The sequence below is a fragment of the Parasteatoda tepidariorum genome, chromosome 9 (genome assembly GCF_982258835.1).
Source record: "Parasteatoda tepidariorum strain Cologne lab strain chromosome 9, Ptep-v5.0, whole genome shotgun sequence".
Classification (NCBI taxonomy): Eukaryota; Metazoa; Arthropoda; class Arachnida; order Araneae; family Theridiidae; genus Parasteatoda; species Parasteatoda tepidariorum.
In genome coordinates, this window is record NC_141763.1 from 29,115,488 (window position 1) to 29,120,213 (window position 4,726).

Sequence of the window (4,726 nt, forward strand, 5' to 3'; positions counted from 1 at the left end):
ATTCCTCTGCCGGCTGGATTCAAACTCCCATTCTCACGAACACGAGTCCAACGCCCTATCAGCCAGGCTATCCCGGCAACATTTATTAGTTTATTTTATAAGTGTCGTTGAACAGTCGACCCAATTTCGAGTTCACGACTACTAATATTCAGCTCCGTAGCCTTGTCATTTTGAACCCAAGTCAGCAGTCCCTGGAGCTGGTGAGGGCCGTTATATTAATACTGTTTGTAAAAATAAAAAGACCATTTTGTAAGCTGATATTATTTAATTGATGTTTATATTGAAAATATTTCTTCATTATTTTTGCTTTCTTTTTAATTATTTTAAGTACATTTGTTAAATTTTTGTGCAAGAAAAAAAATTTCATTATTTATGTAAATTTTTGGCTTATATTTTTAAGGATTTATTAAAGGGTCTATTAAATATCAGAGAGAATAAATGTCATACGAGTTTAAAGTATCAGCTCTGCTCTTGATGTTGTATAGTGGCTAGGATGTGAAAGAGCAACAGTCCCGGGCATCCAGCCAAAACGAGCATTCAACATATCAATGGAACACACTAAAGCTTTATATCAATTAGCAATTAGTTTTAGATAATTACAATTGTAAAATAATTATCTTATTATAGAATGAAATGTTTTAAAAGACAAATATCTGTTAATTTTTAACATTTAATCAACGAAAAAACAACCAATATTGAAATCTAACGAATTTATTATTTTTAATTACTGATAAAGTTTGTGACAGAAAAAAAAAATAAAGCCTGATAGATTTCAGAATTTTAGAAACACCTTCTAGTTATACTATTACAATCAAATAGGTTTCGATGTCTTTCATCCCGGTCTCATTAGTGATTCAGCATATTTCGATATCATTTTTGTTTCGTTCTTACTTAATATTAATTTGTTTGCAACAGTTAATTTGTATACCTCTTTTACTTCATTTTGGAGGAGTTTAAAAATATAATATTGAGGATTTTAACTTTTTTTGTATGCCTCTTTTATTACGTCATCATCACATCCACACGCAACTGTCTACTCTAAATAATGCTATATAGAATGAGATAGTAAAACAAACGTGTGTAGTTATTTAAATTCTTATTCAAAAGTATTAGTTCATTTTTTTCTGAGCTAACAATTTCTGTCCTTTTTTAGGTATTTTAAAGTGCTATTTAAAACTGCTGCATATCACATGAAAGCATTAAATATATCATTTGTACAATTTTGAAGTAAAATAAAAGGGAATTCTGATCTTTAGAAACAGATATTAAATAGTCTGATGATCGAATGATGGGGCAAAAAAAAAAAAACTTTTTTACTTTTAAACTAAAAAATTGTTTATTTATAAATAATTTATTAATACTCAAATTGCTTGAAAGATGATATGTTCCCTACTAGTGACAACGAAGGTTTTTGTTTTATTCAGTCATTTATTCATATTTATTTTGTCCGACAATGTAAAAAAGAAAAAAAAATACATTTTGGGCTTCTGAGGGCCCCAGCTCCGAATAAAACTTTAAAAAAAGCAGGGGGAAAGTAAGATCTGGGGGCCCTTGTCATCTCGGGGCCCCAAGCTACAGCTTATTTAGCTTATACGTAAATCCGGCCCTGGGTAGCATTTAGAAATGCAATATGGGTTTGAATAAGAAAGAAATGAAGAGCAGTATCTTTTTAGCTTGAATGTATAGGCCACACATAGCGAAAATTCGTTCAATTCAACCATCAACTCAACCTCAACTTCGACTTTCTGTTCAACATCTATCTGAAACAGTTGAACTATGGTTGCCATACGGTTGAAAAGAGTTGATCATTGATAAACGAGTGATTTCTTTCTTTTTAGGCGATTTAGCGCTTTATACATAATATATTTTTGAAATATATTTTTAGATTATTCTTTACCTTTAGTCATATAGTACTTATTTTAAATTATTCAAATAAATTACCTTTAAGTTTTTCATATATTTAATAACATAATATAGCTTTTTGGAACTTACATTTACTATGTATATTTTACAACGGAGAAAACAAAATCTAATATAAAAGTAAAAATAAACAGTATGAACAAAATTTAGGAGTTTGATAATTTTTTGCACCAAATTAATGCAATTAAGTTTTTGAAAAATCATTAAAATAGTTTTTTAAGAGTTCGATAAGTATTATTATATATATGTTTAGTGAAATACTCTAGTTTGAAAAAAATTGTGCTATTTATAGAAAATTAAAAGTTTATGTGAAACTGAATTTTAAAAAAAAGAAAGCTATTAAACGGCACTATTTAATTAAAGATTCAACATGAATAAACACAAACTATTTAAACATTAGGAAAAACAAGAATTGATAAAAGTGATCAATTTATTCCAAAAGAAATGTAAAAGCAGTTTCGATTAATTTTTTATGAGCTCTTAAATGATATTTCCTGTGGTGGCGGATGTTACATTCCAAATGTTTTCTTCAAGAGTTCAATAGATGTGCTCTCCATTTCGATGCTCCATTTAAAAGTTTCCCCAATGGGAGCTTGTTCAAAATTTTGACTCATCTTTGCTGCAATACGAGTAAAAAATTTTATTAAGAAAGGTGAAGCAAGTCTATTTAAGGCAACAGACAATAAGGAACAGTCATTAAAAATAAAATAATACCAACCAATTAATTCTGTCAGCATATTGTTATGGTATGAGTAAGTTTTTTTATTATCAGTAAAAGCTGAAATAAATTTTTAATGGTCTTCCATGTTTTTATAATAAGATTAATAGAAAGTGAAATTAAAATTTAAAATTATGTATAATTACAAGGAGTATCAGTTACTTGTCCCATTTTTTCAAATATTTAACCTTAAGAAAAAGACTTTATTTTTAGATAAATAATTTTAACTTTTTCTTTAATTTCAAAAAATAAATCTATTAAATTATGAAAAAAGCAGATATAAAAAGTACCTACATATTTGTATATTTAAAGTTAAACGTGTGTTAATATTTTTTTATTAAAAATATTACCTTGAAAAAACCTTTTAAGTGCTTTAACGGGTAAAAAAATATTTTCAACTTCCTTCATAATTTATTCAAAACCAGCTTATTAATAATATAAAGCATGCAACTGCATTTGAAAAATAGATCCTTACAGACTATGTTATTTAAATTTCCATCTAATTTAATTTCATTAAATATTACTTTTTGAAAAAACCCGCTTAAAGTTTTTAATAGTAATATAAAATTACCGATTCAAGTTTCTTCAACTTTATAAATATTAAAAACTTAATCATATAAAGCATGCAAATCTATTTGACAAACTTACGCTACAAAATAAATTACATAAAATTAAACGTGAATCAATAAGTTTTAATAAAAAAAAAAATTTTTTTTTTAATAAAACCCACTTAGTGGGTTGAAAAAACCCACTAAGTGGGTTTTTTCAAGGTGGGCCCACTTGTTGAACCCTGATAGAAAGTGCAAAGTAATTGGAAAAAAACAAATTTTTATTCCGCGAATACTGACAAATATACAGTTTAAAAATAAAATAATACAAAGAAATTAATTCTGTCACCATATTGTTTAGGTATGAGTAAGTTTTCAGAAAAGTTTCTTTTTATAGCGCAATTTTTTCCTTTGTAAAAAAATATTCAAAATCACTGAATTCAGTACCAACTCTAGAATAATTGCTGGTATAATCTTATCGGAACTATAGAAAGAGCAAAGTAATTGAAAAAAAAAAAACTGTATTTTAATTCGGCGAATACTAACAAATATACAGTTACGTACGAAAAAGATTAAATGCAATTCATAAAATTTGTGTATCATTTAAAGTAATGTCAAAATATAAAACAAAACTACTTTTATGTACTTGCAAAATTTACTTCTGATTGGCGAATTTGGCGTAGAAAATCATACTTTTAATTCACGTTTAAAAACATAACACATTTATAACATAAACTTCTTTAATGGATAGAAACAGATTTATACTTCTTATAAAATAACTTTAAAATCAATACTCAATTTAAAACTCACCTGAATTAATATATAACAAATTATATACGCTGCTTCGTTACATAAACTTTGCCGCCATATTGTTTTGACTTGTGCTATCCCATAACCACCTGATTGGTTGAATTGTGAAGTTGCTTCAACTCTTTCGAAGAGATGTGAAAGAGTTGAACAGCAGTTGATCCAACTCGGATAAGTATAGCACACCTATGTTTTCGGACGGGGTTGTCTTCAGAGTTGAAGTTGGGGTTGAGTTGAAGGTTGAATTGAATGAATTTTCGCTATGCGTGATATTGCCTTAAGAGTTGCTAATTTGACAGACTTATTTTGCTTTTATTTTAATTATTGTTAGTTTAATCATATTTATAATCAATGTTAGTTCAAAGTATAACTAAATAATTTTATTTTGAACTAAGTAGTGGTGAAGAATTAAATAAATCAAACAATTATAACCCCGCCCACAAATAAACTGCTAAAGAATTACTTTGATCACCAGTTTAATCTTTTTACCTTGGTTGATACGGTTTTAAGCTGGCACGTGTTTGTGACAGTCGGCGTAAAAGGGTTAATAGTAAATTTTGACTATGGCCGCTAGCTATAGTATGGTGTTGAATATATTTAATCTTTACTAGCTTGTTGAAATCCAAAAATACGTGTTCTGTTGATTAACACGTTCACGCCGGGAAAAGTGAAAATACTGGTACGGGAAAAGAGAAAATACAGGTAGAAGAACTATTTCAATATTAGGTAATAT

At 27.8% G+C, this 4,726-nt stretch overlaps 1 long non-coding RNA gene across 1 annotated transcript; it reads right to left on the minus strand.

Annotated features, from left to right (window-relative positions):
• Positions 1-2,332: 2,332 nt before the first annotated feature.
• LOC147803463 (uncharacterized) lies at positions 2,333-4,298 on the minus strand. Its single transcript, XR_015429107.1, has 2 exons — positions 3,997-4,298; positions 2,333-2,539 (listed from the first exon to the last, which is right to left on the minus strand). It is a non-coding gene; the product is annotated as an uncharacterized LOC147803463 (long non-coding RNA).
• Between the last annotated feature and the right edge of the window lie 428 nt (positions 4,299-4,726).